Here is a 19,559-nt window from a genome sequence, read left to right as displayed (position 1 = left end):
TTTGACAGATCACCATGGCAACGGAGGTATTTTATCGGAAATTTTTTGCTCGTGGGGTACCCAACAGCGAATTGTAGTGGAAATTTTTTGACGTTTACAATAACAGAACATTTTTGACAGACTGGTTTTTATTTGTTTACATAATTTAGTTTTGATTCATTTTAGTTACAAAGCTAAGGTGTTTTCTATATTCTTCGGACACCTCCTCTCTTCTTAATGGCGAAAATGCAGGACTTTGAACGTTTTCAATTAAGTTTCTATGTCTAATAAAATATATATAATATTTAGACACTAATTTATTTACCTTTTTCCCATTCAGTACTTTCAATTTTGCGTAGTTTAGACGCAAATATTTGTGGACAATTTGGAACAGATTTTCTTTCTTCAAGTTGAAGCCACAATCCTCTATTAATTCAAATAAATAAGCCATGGTACGATGATTGATCTTTACATCAGATAATTTCACGCATATTTTGCATATTGTATGATTTTCAAATCGATTCATTTTTTAAACAAAGAATTTTATTGGTTTTACTGACTGTGCAATATTATTTATTGTAACAAAACGCGAGTTTTTTTTTGATGTTTTGAAGTGTCAAAATATAATGATCACAACCTCCTATGATTGATGCTTGCTGACGCTGGTTATGAATTCCATACCATTAAAACGCGCATAACGCACGTTAAGAAAAACGCCAAAAAATAATTTTCTATCACTTGTAGTTACTCAAAACTTATGTAAAATTGAAGAATATACTATTTTCTATCTTGAAATGGTATTCCCATGCAACTACAATGAGTAGAAATTACGAATTTGAAAGCCTAAATAATTGCTGACAAAGCTATGGCGCGCTATTAATCTGTTCATGCAGCTTTGGATTTTCAAATGCAAATTTGGTGTGGAATTTTCTTACCGAATACCACGCGAAATCAAATTAATATCCGGAAATTTTTTTTGATCATGAATATTTTTAGAAAATTTCCCTCGTCTGCGACTCGGGAAATTTTCAAAATATTCATGATCTCAAAAAAATTTCCGGAAATAATTTGACTTCTAGTGGTATTACTAGTGACAACACAGTGACAATTTTAAATATTTGACATAGCATCGGGAATATTTTTAGTTGTTGATTAAATAATGTTGATAATGCATTTGATAAATAATTGATTTAAGACGTGAACTTAATAAAAAGTTATTTATTGTTTATTATTTATGAAATATCCAAGCAGAGAATACACCAGGATATATTCTGTGATCCAAGTATTTTTTTGTTAAAGATTTTCAAAATAAATTGTAAGCGTTTCATAATAACAATATATTATTAAAAAATCACTTTATCACTTTTCCTCTTTTCTCGATTGAGTTTTAGTGTTTGTTGTACAGTATATAAATTATTACAATCACTGAATACATAGTTAGTGAAACAATTAACATATTAATTAACTAAATTAATGATGCAATTATGCAAGTAACAGTTTTCCAAGAACATTTAAAAGTCATAATATAATGTAATGTTTATATATCCATACCAGTGAGAATTTTACTACACGCAATTTGCCGCGTAAAGACAGAAAAAGTAGGGATAGCCGTAAAATATTTGTGCCCATGCCCTTAAGGGGGGTATGATTTGAAATCAACATTTCAAGCACATTTTTGTGAATTTTTTATTAGAATATATTAGCTATAGTAGAGTTATTTTATTTTTAAATTAAATAAACGTACTCAGTACTCAGTACAATTTAAAGAACTTTCCAAAAAAATGCAAGGCAAAATATCGAAAAATAAGCCAACGGTAACAAATTTTTACACACCTCAAACAAAATGGAGTTCGCAATGACATCAGAACTAGCCATTGGATCATGTTAAACAAAAAATTGAAAAACAATTGATTAGCTTATGAGTTTTTCGAGGTAACGCTGCCGACTTTTTGGTTTTAAAGATTTTGAGTGTTTGGTATCACGTTGAAGTCAAAATAACGATTTTTTTTTTTGTAAAAAAAGAGTGAAAATCAGCATATTCATTATTGTTAAACAAAAATAAGCATAAAAAATACCACAACCGTGTTACCTCACGAAATGTCTAAAGAAAATTTTTGCAAAATTTCAGGTGGATGAATCAAGTAGTTTTTGAGTTACATACAATGTGTACCGCCTTTGAAAAAAGTAGTTTTGAGAAAAACGTGTTTAAAGTTTTTACACCTCTTCTTTTAAATATCTTTTTTGCTTATCAAATCGTAAAGTGATGCACGCCGGGGTATGTTTTTGAATCGGTGAGTGATTTACAAAAGAAAAGAGGAACAGCCATTAAAAGCTTCTCACTACACTCAAGAGCGCCGACGCGAAGTTGCTGCAAACCAAGTTGAAAGTAGAGCCATTCAACATGCTCTATCTCCGGTAATTTTACTCCGATTAATGTGAAATTTTCAGAGAGTAGTTTTAAAGTTGTCTACTTTCATTTGAAATAATAAAAAATCGAATGTTTAAAGATACCCCCGTCCCTAATAATTTTATATACAGGGTGGGGCATTAGTGTGACAAAGTCCAATTACTCGTTTATCGTAAGAGATACGAAAATAAGTTATTTAGTTAAAAGTTGGGGCACACATAGCTTCATAATTTAAAAATATTTTTAAATATGCATGGGCGTGCGTATTGACAGGGTGACATAAACTTATGTTTTTTTAAATGGAACACCCTGTATATTTTTACATTTTTGGATTCTCCTCAATGTTTCCTTTCTTAAAATTGATGGTTTTGTACTATTATACGAGGTAGTTTAAAAGTTAGTTATGTTTTTTTGTTAATTTCGTCGCAATATCTACACCCTGTAGAATTGTAGTGATTTGACATCAAATTTTCTATTTATATTCAAACGATTTTTAATATAGTCTACTATTGTTAATCATTAACAGTAGCCAAATTTTTAATTTTAGTATACAGGGTGGGTCGAAACTCGGAATGAGTATTTTCTGAGTTGTCTTAAATGGAACACCCTGTATTTTAGTATTGTAATGATATAATGTTTTATGGTACTTTTTTATATCTTAAGCATTCTCTATACCTAAGTGCTTTAATTTGTAAGTTATTCGTGATTCCTTAAGCCAAACATTAATTGCAACAAAAATTACGTGAAATTTTATTAGGTGGCCGTGAAAATATCCAATCAAAAGTAATTTTTCGAGAAAAAAAAACATAATAATTTAGCCTGTTCCTTAATTTATTAATATTGGATAAAATATCCAAATACATTCGTAGTTAAGGTTGTTGGTGCTTAAAATATTAATCAAACATACAAAATTCTCCCTAGTTGGCTATGACACAAAATTTGCTTAAACATTTGACATTATACTATTTATAAAATTCCAGTTGATTTGTTACCATTACTAATATTAATTTTTCTAATGAGGAACTGGTTTAAATAGCTTTGTGCTTGGAGAGTGTAACAAAAATGAGTTATTTGCAATAAAAATTTATCATCAGCAATTCCCTGATTGACGACAACTAAAAAGAGTAACTTTTGAAAGTATACTAAAACGGTTTCAACAGACTAGATACTTAGATTGTAAGAACGGTTGTACTAATATGCAGATTCTCAGTGATACTACGGATTACATTTAATTCCTGTTTTCTTCGCTTACAATAGTTTTTGTTCGATCAGATTTATCATAATCTAAGTGTCCAGTCAGTCGAAACCGTTCTAGTATATTTTTAAACGTCTCTATTCTTAGTTGTCGTCTATCAGGGAATTTCTGATGAAAAGTTCTTATTGCTAGTAGCACATTTTTGTTATACTCCATTAGCACAAAAATCTTATCAGTTCCTCATTACAAAAATTCATATTAGTAATGGTAACAAAGCAACTGGAACTATAAAAATAGTATAATATCAAATTTTTAAGGAAATTTAGTGTCAAATTTAGTAGAATAATGTATGTTTTTATTAATATTTTGCGCACCAATAACCTTAACTACGAATTTATTTGGATATATCATCCAATATTAATAAATTAAGGATCAGGCTATATTATGATGTATTTTTTTCAAAAAATTATTTTTGATTGAATATTTTCACGGCTACCTAATAAAATTTCACGTAATTTTTCTTGCAATTATTGTTTGGCTTAAAGAATCACGAATAACATACAAATTAAAGCACTTATGTACAGGGAATGCTTAAGAAATAAAACAGTACCATAAAATAACATTTCATTACAATACTAAAATACAGGACGTTCCATTTAAGAAAACTAAGAAAATACTCATTCCGAGTTTCGATTAACCCTGTATACTAAAATTTAACATTTCTCTATAATGTTAATGTTTAACAAAAGTAGACTATATTAAAAATCGTTTGAACATAAAATAAAAATTTGATGTCAAATTGCTACAATTCTACAAGTTGTAAATGTTGCTACGAAATTAACAAAAAAACGTAATTATCTTTTAAACTATCTCGTATGATATTAAAAAACCATATATTTTAAGAATGGAAACATTGAGGAAAATCCAAAAATGTAAAAATATACAGAGTGTTCAATTTAAAAAAAACATCAGATTGTGTCACCCTGTCAATACGCACGCACCTGTATATTTGACAATATTTTTAAATTATGGTCCTATCAGTACCCCAACTTTTGCCTAAATAACTTTTTTTCGTATCTCTTACGACAAACGAGTAATTGGACTTGGTCATACTAATGCCCCACCTTGTATGTACACAGGACAAATAAATGATAATCACATCGAAATAAATCTCTTCTGCTAACCTTCCGATGACCAACCTTTTTTTGTTACACGGATGACCAAGGGGGGAAAATGACCCCAGGTCAAAAATGTCAAAAATGACAATTAACAAAAAATAAAGATTTTTTTTTAATTTTTTATTTTTTTTTGGCATGGACTTTATGTCATTCAGCTAGTCACAACATGAGTATTAGTGTCATGTGTAGTGTGTATGTTAAGTAAGTGTCTTGTTACTTTGCAAAGTCGACGTCATTAGCGTAAAACTACTTGTAATTACACATAATAGACGCTATTTTACTAAACATCAACTTCAGAATATATTTTTTATTCGTAAAATATAGGGAATTTTTTTTATTTCAAAATATGAGGATATCTAGAATGATATTTAAGTCAAATAAAAAAATATGGAGTTAAAAATTAAAAATACTTTTGAATTTATTAAAGAAAAACATATGCTGGGGTCTCCATTTCCCCCGCTTGGTCATCCGAAGGTTAAGCACCATAATCCAGAGTAGGCTACAAAAAAAGTTCAGACTTTAATTTACAATGCCGTAATATATTTACAAAATCGATCTGCCGTCAGAAAACCCAAGACCTTCGGGTAAATAAGAGATAATAAAGAATAAGTTATTGCTCAACAACGTTGTTTGGAGATCAAAGGTATTTGCAAAGGATTTATACGACTTGTTTTCAATTTGCAAAAGCGGTTCCACAATCTAGCAAGCATTTGTTTGTCTTGGCATTATTTGTCAAAATAATAGCTTTCAATATTAGGAATTACTGAAATGATTTAGTGGGATTTTGGGATATACGTAGAGGACTATTTGGAGTACAAAGCGCGAAAGTTTGCAGACACACAAACTAAGAGACAGTTTTTTGCTTTGTGTCGAATCGGTTTAATTTATATTTGTTTTCTAGCCTTTCTAAAAAAAGACTGTTTCTCAAAATATACCAAATCAACAAACACAAAAAGTCAATTAATTATAAGACAGATACTTGCAAGTTATGTGACATGTATAGTAATGTTTAATTCTAATATTTATTTTAAAAGCTCAACAAACCGTGGAGGGCTAAGGCTAGAAATACAATTAATTTAATACTATATATTACAAAACTTGTAACAAGTGGGTTGGCTTCTTGTTCAATCATGCTCCTTGCCTACTAAATTAACTTATTTTTCCTCCATTTGTCTCTGTTACTTTTTCTTCCCAACTAATCACTCCTTCATTTCTGAGATCGTCCTGTACGCTATCAAACCATCTTTGTCTGGGTCTTCCTTTCCTTCTTTTCGTAATTGGGCCCAGTTTTAGGATCATCTTTGGCATTCTCTTCCTTGCCATTCTCATTACGTGTCCCATCCATCTCACTCTCTGCTTTTATGAAGCGACTGCTGCTTGGTTCGTTGTACAGTTCCTCTAGTTCCCTATTTTTTCGTCACACCCAACCTTCCTCCGTATTTTTGCCTCCATATACAGCTCTGACCATTTTCCTTTCCAATCTTTTCAATTTCTCTGTTATCATTCTCTTTGCCTTATCCCTATGCGGGGTCGGCTTCCCTAATTGCACTTCTCCACACAATTCTATCTTGGGTCATATCAATGTTAATCCCCTTTACCAACATGTCCTGTCTTATCGTCTCCCCCCAGGTCTTCTTTGGCCTTCCTCTTCTACTTCTTCCAGGAATCTGCACTTCAGCTATTCTTCGTATTGGGTGATTAACGTCTCGACGTTGAACATGACCAAACCATCTTAACCTATGCTCTCTCATTTTGGCATCAATTGGTGCCACACCTAGACTTTCCCTAATATACTCATTTCTAATTTTATCCTTCTTTGTCACTCCACTTATACATCTAAGCATTCTCATTTCCGCCACGTGCATTCGTTGTTCCTCTTTCTTTTTCACTGCCCAACATTCAGTTCCGTACATCATAGCCGGTCTTATGGCTGTTTTATAGAATTTTCCCTTCAGCTTCATTGGAATTTTTCTGTCACACAACACACCACTCGCTTCTTTCCACTTCATCCATCCAGCCCTAATTCTACTGCATGCATCTCCATCTATTTCTCCATTACTCTGTAATACCGATCCTAGGTATTTAAAACTATTGCTTTTCACAATCATTTCACCATCCAAAGATACCATTTTATTTGTAGTAATTCCATCTTTAAATGAACATTCCAAATACTCTGTTTTTGTCCTACTAAGTTTTAAACCTTTTTCCTCCAGAGCTTCTCTCCACTGTTCCAGTTTTTGTTCTAAGTCTCTTTCACTATTTCCTATTAACACTACATCATCAGCATACATTAGGCACCATGGAATGCTACCCTGTAGTTTTGCTGTTATTTGGTCAAAAACTAATGAGAATAAATAAGGACTAAGCACCGAGCATTGGTGCAATCCTACTTTCACCTGCAATTTATCAGTCTCTCCCACGCCTGTCCTAACACTAGTCGTTACTCCCTCATACATATCTCCCACAATCTTTACATATTCGCCAGGGACTCCTTTCTTATTGAGTGCCCACCAGAGAATCTCTCGAGGAACTCTATCATATGCTTTCTCAAGATCAATGAATACCATATGAGCGTTGGTCTCTTTATTCCTGTATTTTTCCATCAGTTGCTTTACAATGAAAATTGCATCTGTTGTTGATCTGCCCTGCATAAAGCTAAATTGATTATCGGATATTTCGGTTTCTTAACGTATCCGTCTATCAATTACTTTCTCCCATATTTTCATGGTATGGCTAAGTAGTTTTATAGCCCTGTAGTTTGTACATTGTTGTATGTCTCCCTTGTTTTTGTAGATAGGTACTAATATACTGCTTCTCCATTCGTCTGGCATTTGTCCAACTTCCAAAATTCTATTAAATATACCTGCTAGCCAACTTATTCCTGTCTCTCCCAATGCTCTCCATACTTCCCCAGGAGTATCATCTGGTCCGGTTGCTTTTCCTTTCTTTTCAATTTCTCTGTATTTTCTCTTCTCTACTACTATTATATAATACTGTTTGCTCTCAAGAATGAAATTAGCGATATTATGTGTGGAGAATGCTTGTGATTGGCGAGGAGACAGATGGAGGGAGAATAAAGTGGTTGAGTTTCGGATTGATGAGGGAAAAAGAATTCACTGTGTAATTGAGATCGGAAGTAACCAGTCCAGTTCGAAAGTAGTATTTTTGTGTAAAGTGGTTAATTGGTGGCCGTGGAAGCAGATTCGTTTGGAGACGAAATTGTGATCAAGTCGATAAATACAAACTCCTTGTGTCCGAATAGATTCCAGTTTCTCTCTGGAACGAGTAGCCGGTTTATATCAACTGGCACGAGATATCGAGCTGAAAGAAGAAATCTTGGAATTATAAAGATTGATATTGTTTGTATCGAATCCGAGATTTATGTAATTGAGGAGAGAATTCGAGCGAGTGTTGTTTTTGTTTGTGAAACAGTTTGAAGAAGAAGGACAGTTGCAGCATCAGAGGTGCACGTTGTGGGAGAACCGAGTACAACACAATCCATGAGAAGAAGTAAAGAAGATAGAAAAGGTTAGTCAGATTATTAGTGAAAAGAGTGAATTGTCTTATATTACATACCATATTTGTTTTTTTGTCAACTTAACAGTTTTACAGTATAATTTATCCATTCATAAACTCATAGAAGATATAAGTAATCTATTTAAAAATTAAAAATTAAATTTTGTTTCTGTTTATACAGGGTGTTTCATTAATAATTGTCCATATAGTGACTGGAGAAACCTTAGCATAAAATACGAAGATTTAACCTAAAACACTTAAATAAAATGTTGTTCCTTACTGAGTTACAGGGTGTTTTATCTAAAAATTTAAAAACTATTTTTGCTCAGCATTTTAAAACTATTTGACGTATCCTTTTCATACTTGGCAGAAAGTACGGCTACTAGACACCCTACTAAATTATGATAAACAAACGTTTCTAGCTACTACCAGAGGCGTACGACAGGGGATGGTGAATGGTTGACCCTTCTCAAATTCTACGCCACTAGAGGAATTACTATTTTAGTGCCATTTTTAGATTCTACAATACTTTCTACGTAAATAATATACTCTTCATTGGTAACGATAAAGTCATTAGTTTTCGAGATATTTGAAGTTAAATACGAAACTGCACAGTTATTTTGATTAATTTATGATATGATTCATATGATTAAAATTTAAAAATTATTTGTACCCAGTACTTTAAAGCTATTTGGCGTATCCTTATCATACTTGGCAGACAGTGTAGGTACTGGACACCCTACTAAATTAAGATAAATAAACGTTTCTAGCTACTACCAGAGGCGCACGACAGGGGATAGTGACTGGTTGACCCTTCCCAAATTCTACGCCACTGACAAAATTGCTATTTTAGTGTATTTTTTTTATTTTGCAATACTTTTTATGTAAATAATATACTCTTCATTCGTAACGATAAAATGATTAGTTTTCGAGATATTTGAAATTAAAAATGAAGCGACACAATACACTGATCAAAATAACCGTGTCGTTTCATTTTTAACTTCAAATATCTCGAAAACTAATGAATTTATCGTTACGAATGAAGAGTATATTATTTTCATAGAAAGTATTGGAAAATCCAAAAATTGAACTAAAATAGCAATTTCGCCAGTGGCGTAGAATTTGGAAAGGGTCGACCATTTACTTTCCCCCGTCGTACGCCTCTGGTAATAGCCATAGACGTTTGTTTAACATAATTTAGTAGTTTGTATAGTACCTATACTTCCTGCCAAGTATGAAAAGAATACGTGGAATAGTTTTAAAATGCTGAGCAAAAATAGTTTTTAAATTTTTAGATAAAACACCCTGTAACTCAGTAAGGAACCACATTTTATTTAAGTGTTTTGGGTTAAATCTTCGTATTTTGTGCTAAGGTTTCTCCAGCTACTATATGGACAATTATTAATGAAACACCCTGTATAATAATAGAACAGTTTACCGAATCATTTGAATGAATTTTGGTTCAAGAACAGGAGATAGTAGAATTAAAGTTTTTTTATTAGATAAGAAGTTTTTACAACAGAATAAAGTTTAGCATACATTTTGAATCTTATATTTATGGTGGGGTATATAAATAAATAATAGTTATACAATTTATATGATTTTGAGTATATTTATTTTCCCTGTTTTGTCCTGAATAAAGCAAGCAACGAGAAATACTAGAAGCCACAAACTAAAGGTAATACATTAAAATCAATTAGCGCTGAGAATATTTTTATTGTAAAGTTTTGTTAAATTTTGGTTTTGTTTTCATGAGTAGCAATTAAAATAATTAATTAATTAATCGAATTAATGAGATGATGATCAATCTCATAACAGAGAGAAAATACAGAGCATAATAATATTAATTTAAATCTGTAAAACTTTCCTTATTAGAATCATTCTTTGTTAACATCCTGCATCTCTGCGTTTAACCATTTACAAAGCAAAGAGACGACGAAATAGAAATCGAATCTTTGAAATTTCCTTTAAGAAGGCAATTTTTTGTGTTGATTCAGAGCAAGGGCGGATCCAGGACCGATTTTCGGGAGGGGCCATAAACTTTTTTTGGGGGGAGTACCAGAAGTACGATGGTAATTTTTAAAAATTAGGGTTACAATGGTGAGTTTTAAGTCACTTTTCACACACTTTGAGAAGTGCCTTAAAATCCACCATTCCTGCCATAGTACCGATTCCTACAAATTTTTTCGGATCCAGTGCAGTTCTTTCAACAAGTTTAATACTATTTTTTCGAATGCTTCTCCTGCCAGGCCTTGTTATTTCCCTATTTCTTAATTTTCACTAATTATTTTTAGGTTCTCATAAGCGTCAATGAATTTGACAAAGTCTTCACGAATGTTGTTATTGTGTATGTATCCCAAATTTAGAGAAAGCTGTTCCACGTGGGATACGTCAGTCGTTTCGTCAAATATTATTTGTTCAATTATTTCTTCACCACAACATATTAATAATTGATTTTGACTGCTGCTACTAATGCCATGTTGCTCAGGAAGATGCTGTGGATATGCGTTATTTAAGAGTCTTATCTCCTGATGCGATTTTAAACCTTAACAACACTGTGGTTCTAAGGCAAAACCCGATATGTCAAAAAACGTGATTTTGCACCAGATGAGTTTAAAAGTTCGCGGTGTTGTTGTAATAGTGGACATATCGGAAACAATTTTATTATCTACTGGTTACATGGATGTGCTTAGCCATGTAGGGTTTTGTCATCACATTCTTCATCGCTCAATGTACATATTGGCATTAAAAACGAAAAATCGATAATTTTTGACATATCGGGTTTTGCCTTAGTACCACAGCAATTCCCTCATTCCTAGGTCCAGCATCTTCATCCAGAGGCATAAGGCCATCATCACGATGGTCACTTAGAGGAATATTTTGTCGACCTAAGAACACTATAGACCCTACTATTGGTAGTAGTCTTTCTTTATTTTTTGTTTCTGTTTAGACCTCTGAGAGTCTATCTGGTTAATGACTGACTTTTGAGGGTTGCTATAACTTTTTAGAAAATCCAGCTCAACTTGAACGCACTCCTTGTGGTATGATGTTTTTTCATGGGTTTATATGACTCCGTCTTTGCTCATGAATTTGGGGAAAGATGTTAAAGGTTTCGTGACAGGGCTTTGGGCTGTCATCCCGTTATTGTGACCATATTTTTCATTAGAAAAATGAAACGCAATATTTGTAAAACAATTCCGTTTGACTGTGCGAAAATACCAACCAACTCCTTTGTTCTAAGTGCTAGTGAGCCAAGTAACGCTTCACTTCTTTTTTATTCTTTTCTCTGTAAAATTATCAACATTTGGATTCATAAAAAACCCAAAAGTCATTCTTGAAGCTTCTCCGTTACTTCTTTTTTTCAATTCTAGTCCAGAAAACGTATTTATCCCCTGTTTTGTACATATATATGTGTTTGAAATTAAAAACATTTGAACTGCAAATATTTAAATTTATATTATTCTAAATTCTCGGAGGGGGCCATCGCCCCCATGGCCCCCTCCCTGGATCCGCCTTTGATTCAGAGGCATCTGTAGTGGTACTGACGACGGTAACACCAGAAACAGCGCTGTCTGCAGATTATGCCTTGCCTCTGAAACGAAATAAAACATAATTGTCTTTTACTTTACATAAAAAATATTTTTGTCCAGAACATGGTTCATATTATATTACAAAATACTTATTCACTTTTTTCTGAGCAACATCTAATCCTTTGTTAGAAATATGCCATGCTTTTTGATTGTTTTTATTCCCACTACTTAACGATATGCATCTTCCAACCCTTATTTTGTCCATTTATTATACAGTCGGCCGACTTTCCAAAGTTTTTTAATAAAGCTTTCGAGCTTATTATTATATATAAAAACAAAAGGGCTGCCACCTTTACTTTGATATAATCAGATAAGCGCATTCAACAGGGCAGACGTAGAGCTTTACAAATTAAGAAACTTGAGAGCGAGCATGCTAGATTCAAATAACGATATCACAAAGTTCGGTTGGATAGATTTTTGTAGGCAGTTAAAAAAATGAATAAAAACAAAGAAAATTGTTTTTTGGTAGTATAAGGGTGAAAAGATTAAAAGCATAATATACAGTGTGGGCCAAAGAAAACAGTCCACCTCGATTTTTGGCAGTATTTATTAGATTTTAAGGAAATGACGAAACAGGTCGAGTTTTGATCTAAGGGGGACACATTTTTACGGTAGATACATCTGTCATTTGTCAACCCCTCTCTTCCACTTCCCCCACCCCTTATTTTTAAATAGGGAATAGAGGTCGTGTGTTAGCTAATTTGAAAGGTTATTCAATTCTATATTCAGTAATATAAACATTAACATAATTAAAAAATTGGAAAGAAATCCTTTGTAAAAGGTATAAAATTTGTTTATTAAAAATCCCTTAAAAGGGCTACATCACAACAAAACGTTTTCGATTTTTATAAAAAATCATCATCAGTGTTCGATCTAAAAATAAGTATAACCGATTTAATGAATATACAGTTATTATTTAAATTTTGACAAAGGTTAGAGAAAGTTGGTTATACTTACAAACTGGATGCTAGCTGAGCCACAAAAGAAAATATCTCATTTTATGTAAAAGGTTTTTACCCAAATATTAGGAGAGAATTGGCCCAAGTTCTCGCAAGATATGGAAGTCGTCCCTTATACAGGGTGTTTCATTAATAATTGTCCATATAGTAACTGGAGAAACCTTAGCAGAAAATACGAAGATTTAACCTAAATCACTTAAATAAAATGTGGTTCCTTACCGAGTTACAGGGTGTTTTATCTAAAAATTTAAAAATTATTTTTGCTCAGCATTTTGAAACTATTCGACGTATCACTACAATACTTGGCAGAAAGTGCGACTACTAGACACCCTACTAAATTATGATAAACAAACTTTTCTAGCTGCTACCAGAGGCGTACGACAGGGAATGGTGAATGGTTGACCCTTCTCAAATTGTACGCCACTGGAGGAATTACTATTTTAGTACCATTTTTAGATTCTCCAATACTTTCTAAGTAAATAATATACTCTTCAGTGGTAACGATAAAGTCATTAGTTTTCGAGATATTTGAAGTTAAATATGAAACAACACAGTTATTTTGATTATTTTATGATATGATTCATATGATTGAAATTTAAAAATTATTTGTACCCAGTACTTTAAAACTATTTGGCGTATCCTTATCATACTTGGCAGAAAATACAGGTACTGTGAATCGTACTAAATTAAGATAAATTACCGTTTCTAGCTACTACCAGAGGCGTACGACAAGGGATAGTGGCTGGTTGAACCTTCCCAAATTCTACGCCACTGACGAAATTGCTATTTTAGTGTAATTTTTTGATTTTGAAATCCTATTTATGAAAATAATGTACTCTTCATTCGTAACGATAAAATGATTAGTTTTCGAGATATTTGAAATTAAAAATTAAGCGACACAATACATTAATCAAAATAACCGTGTCTTTTCATTTTTAACTTCAAAAATCTCGAAAACTAATGACTTAATCGTTACAAATGAAGAGTATATTATTTGCATAGAAAGTATTGGAGAATACAAAAATTGAACTAAAATAGCAATTTTGCCAGTGGCGTAGAATTTGGAAAGGGTCAACCATTCACTTTCCCCCGTCGTACGCCTCTGGTAATAGCCAGAAACGTTTGTTTAACATAATTTGGTAGTTTGTACAGTATCTATACTACCTGCCAAGTATGAAAAGGATACGTCGAATAGTTTTAAAATGCTGAACAGAAATAGTTTTTAAATTTTTATATAAAACACCCTGTAACTCAGTAAGGAACCACATTTTATTTAAGTGTTTTAGGTTAAATCTTCGTATTTTGTGCTAAAGTTTCTCCAGTTATTATATGGACAATTATTAATGAAACACCCTGTATACAGGAAGACCTAGTCTACATAGACAGAACTTGCCAGATCTTCGTTTGGATCGCTTCGACCATTTGTTACATCAAGCAGTAGAAGGCGATGTGCTGGAGACAGATGTACAACATCTGGACGAACAATGTGTAAAAAATGAAACGTTGGTTTGTGTGTTAATTGTTTTATAGGATACCACACCAGACGATGAAAATATTCTCAAATAAATATTAAAAAAAAAAAAAAAATAAAAAATTTTGGTTTCAACGATCCTAAGATTCCTTAAGCGCCCAGCGTTACCATATGGTAACACCATATAATTTTTTTAAAAAAAGACAGGAAACCGAAAAACTTGTTTTTTTGGATTAAATTATTAACATTTTCATCAAATCAACCCTAAAAGTAAAGATTTATAAATAAAAAAAACTTGGGCGTTAATGGGTTAATATAAACAATAAATAACAGCATACATATCCCTCCATTAGGAGGCATAATATACTTTATTGAGGATACTAATTTGTATTATTTGTCAATCAATGTCATTATGTTTCAACTTTTCTTTACTCGAAAGCTGGAAGAAGTCTTTGTCTACGCTGGGTTTAAATTTTTATAAAATGAGATTTATAATGATTCATTAGATATATTTATATTCAAATTTAAATGAATTTCACTCAAATTTAATTGAAATACTTTTGTTCTTATTGTTGAAGTTATATAATAACCATTATAATTTCATTTAGAAAGTTGAAAAACTTTTTTCAAACTGGCGCTCTTGTTTTCTGAAGACTTGTTTTCTAATTATTATTTGCCAGTTTTATGTTCATTTAGGATTACTCATGTATTACAGACTTGTTTGAAAGTTATAATTAAGTATGTTTAAATCAAAAACACTCGTCTGCCTTATATAATTGAAAACCATCTTTACAACTTTGTTTAGAAAGTGCTTTATTAGTAGAAAAGGATGATGGCGTAGAGTAAAACCCTCGTATGTCAAAAATTGCAAATTTTACAGGAAACAGTTAAAACTGTTTTTTGGGGTTGAAATTTCGAAAAATTTAAATATTTTATTGGATAGTATGTTTAAAGGGCAATTCTTTTTGAGGTTACACATTACTTTTTTAAAAAATTATTACTATGACGTAGTATTGGACACACACACACACACACTCACCCACACACACACACACACACACGCACACACACACACACACACACCCACACATACCCACACACACACACACACACACACACGCACACACACACCCACACACACACACACACACACACGCACACACACACACACACACACTCACACACACACCCACACACACCCACACACACACACACACACACACACGCACACACACCAACACTCACACACACTCACAGCAGCTTAAACTTATTAGTTCCTTTGTCTATAGTTTACTTTGTTGTTTGTTCACTTTGCAATTTCTATAAATTGTTGCAATATATCGATTTTGTTTTTTTTCTTTAATTTATTAACTTATATTTAGTATTTTTGTATTTTTTTTTATAATGACGATTTATCCAATTTCAGAAAATTGTATTTGTTATTGTTAGATATTATTTATTTATTTTTTCTCACTTTATATTAAGCTTTGTCCATAAAATTTTTATAATTTTCAGTGACAATAAAGCATATTTCTATTCTATTCTAGTACCGTGACTTACGTGATTTTCACGCAACGTGAGTTAGTATTTATACGAGTATTTCATGCATTATGAAATAAGCAATACGGTATTTAATTAAGCGTATACTTTTATTAACAGTTTTTAAAAAAATAACTTCACAATGCATTAAAACTAAAACTTATTATCTTTTAGGATAAAACACACAAATAATAAATTCTTAAATCAAACAAAATTACGAAAAAGTTTGTTGCTAGTGTGGTAGCTCATCATAAAATGAATGAATATCTTTTGGAATGACCATCTTTAATTCTTGAAGATGATTAAATTTCTGTATTTTAATAGAATTTCTTTTGGTGTATAATTGCATAAAGTTGTCAGAGGCTTCCGGTTTTTTAATGCGCCTGGGTAAATTCTCGTCAGGATCTGAGAATTTTTTCTTCACTTGCATCGTACCTTCAGGATGGTATTGTATTGCACACAAATCCACTACAACAGGATCTCCAACACGGTTACCAGGACGTATTGAGTTTACACAAGGGACATCTTTAAATTTTAAGAAAAAGTCGTATTCGAAGTACTTTACTTGGTATGGTCTAGGATGCGTACGAGCTGTCTTGCACACTTCTACGTATCCTGCTGGTGAATAGATATCCCTATTTCTTAAATGTCGTTCAATCGTGGAGTGCATCGAGTCACACTCCATTTGGGTGTGACCCTTTTCTAAAAACTTTTGAGTAATAATTAATCCTGTTTTTACTGACGCCAGAAGCAATCCATTAGATAAAATTGCATTGCGGTTTTGGTATGTGCAACCATCGCTGAAGAAAATTACCTCTTTTACTACAGTTCTGTCAATATTACGGATAATGAAATCATACAAAATACTGCAAAATTCGTCAGAATTAAGGCCTCCGTGTGTCTCGTCCCACAAAAAGTAAAATCCGTCATGATTTCCTAGATTATAAATAGTTAGGTTGTGTACAAGAAGTTTCGTTTTGTAATACAGTGCCGAAGCTTTTAAAAAAGGGCAAAGTAGTACGGCTTGTAGGTCAATCGTAAACACCACTACAGATGGATCTTGATTTTCCTTGTCCTTGTCTTTCTCCTTCCTCGCCTCATCTTTACGCTCAATCTGCCTATTATAAAAAATCTCAGTAATATTTTTTGTTCTGTAGCCACAGCAGATATCGCACTGGTCTTTTTTTGGTCGGAATAAAGATAAATTCGTTTCATCAAAAATTTGCCAGAATACAAATTTAGATACTGAATACTGTTGTTCATTATTTACACCAAGGAAGTTTAAGTATTCTGTATACAATTTATATTTTGACTGCCACATAGGTTCTAAATATAATTTGGCGGTATCTTTTCTACAGTAATGTGCTTCCAGTTTTGGTAAACTATCAAGAAATTCATAAACCTTTTTAGTCCGTTCTTTAACGGTAAAATATTGCAAAACCTCTAAATTTTAAAGAACCGCTTGGATTGACATGACATTTGGCATACACATAGCAATTAAGTCAAAGAAAAAAAGTGATATTGTGCCGATATGTGCTTTTGCCCTGGGGGTGGTTTTCACCCCCTCTTGGGGGTGAAAAAATATTCGTCCAAAGAAAGTCAGGAAATGGATAAACTGGCTAATTTTAAGTAACTTTTGTTCTATAGAGTTTTTTCACTAAGTCAACACTTTTCGAGTTATTTGGCAGTGAATATGTTCATTTTTCAACAAAATAACCACGCTTTTAGACGGTTTTTCGCAAATAACTCAAATAGTAAGTATTTTGCCGAAAAAACATTGTTAGCAAAAATATAGCCTGTAAAAAATTTAAAAAAATAGTGTATATATTACGTCTCTACACCTAGCAGAAGCAGAGTTATAGCTATTGAAAAATAGGTTCATATTCGTCAAATTCCAAATGGAATATTTTAACGTGAAATAACCCAAAAATGAAGCACATTTCGGGGAAAACTCATTACAACTTATTTAAAGTGTTTAAAAAAAGCTTCATTTTTGTTTTATAAAAAAATTCTAGCATCAAAATTAAACCACTTACGCTCAAAATAAGGTTAGTCCCTTTTGATTTTGGTAAAAAAATCGAGAAAATCACCATAAATTAGTATCTTAAATGAACTTAATCATTACGACTTCACAAGCTTATTGACTCGTGTATATATTGTTTATATGATCTGTAAGTTTCATCGGTTCAAAGTCTTTATTATTGAAAGGGCTGTAGTTAAAAGGGGTTGAAGGAGTCACTGATCACGAATGTATGCAAATTTAGAAACACCAAATCTCAATCAATTTTTGTCTAACAGAAAAACAAAAAAATATGTGATATTCAGAAAAGCAAATCTGACTTTTTTTTGTTTCTCGAGATTTTTGGTATCTAACAATTTTCAAGTTATTTTGAAAAAAAGCATATTTTTCAAAATTTAAATTTTTAAAAATTTTACTTTGAAACCAAATTTTTTCAAAATTAAGCACTTTGAATCAATGAAACTTACAGATCATATAAACATAAGTAAAATAATTTGTGGAGCGGTAACGATTAATTTCATTTAAGTTGCTAATTAGGGGGTGGTCTTCCCGATTTTTTTTTTGCAAAAACAAAATGGACCAACTTTATTTTGAGCGTATCTTGCTTAAATTTAATGCTAGAATCTTTTTGTAAAAACAGAAATAAAGCTTTTTTTAAATACCTTAAAAAAGTTATAATGGGTTTTTCCCAAAAAGTGCTTAACCGTCTAAAAATGTGGTTATTTTGTTGAAAAATTAACATATTCACTCGCAAATAACTCGAAAAGTGTTGACTTAGCGAAAAAGCTCTATAGAACAAAAGTTACTTAAAATTAGTCAGTTTACCCATTTCCGGACTTATTTTGGACATATATTTTTTCACCCCCATGAGGGGGTGAAAGTCACCCCCAGGGAAAAAGCACACATCGGCACAATATCACTTTTTTTCTTTGACATGTAAGCTATACGTATGCCAAATTTCATGTCAATCCAAGCGGTCTTTAAAATTTAGAGCAAAAACCGTGAAAGAATGGACTATTTGTCTATTGATGTTCTCGTTAGTTTTGATGACAAGATTTCTTGTTGTGTTAATTGTATCTTTAATACCGACCCAAGCATGTACGGTCCATTCTCCAACGTCTAATGTATGTAAAACATTTTTTTTACAAACGTGAAAGGTGGTACCTACATCTTTTAAATGGTACTGAAAGGAACTGCCTCTACGAGAATTTGGATTATCTCTTCGCCTTTGTTTAACTTCGTTCTTCAAAACTAGTGCTTTTATAAACCATTTTTTTTCCGGACGACTCATATTCCAGTAAGTAGTAAAAATATTCTGCCTTAAATTATCACTTACAGAACTGCACTTAAAGAATGCAGAAATTGTGTGGTTACATCGAGGTTTCAGTTGTCTTGATGCCCTAGGTACATCAAAAACAATTTTTCATTGTTCCGTTTTTCGTCTACCAAAATATTCTTCTCCCTTATTTCTTTGTAATCTTTGTTTCTCCGAAGTCCAGTTGTCTTTACTTGCTCGTCCTCGTTTTGCTCGTTTTGTCTTCGTATTAGTCATTATTGGTAAAGGTGCTTCATTTGATAAATTTTGGCTTTCTTCATCAGGTTGAGACTCCGATTCTGTCTCATCTTCTGGGTTGAATAGTGGATCAGCATCAGAGTCATCGTTATCTTCCAACAACTCCATTGGGGAAGCCCTACAAACACCTGT

This window comes from Diabrotica virgifera, chromosome 9 (genome assembly GCF_917563875.1).
Source record: "Diabrotica virgifera virgifera chromosome 9, PGI_DIABVI_V3a".
Classification (NCBI taxonomy): domain Eukaryota; kingdom Metazoa; phylum Arthropoda; class Insecta; order Coleoptera; family Chrysomelidae; genus Diabrotica; species Diabrotica virgifera.
The sequence above is the reverse complement of the archived record's forward strand: the minus strand, read 5'-3'. Positions refer to the sequence as shown.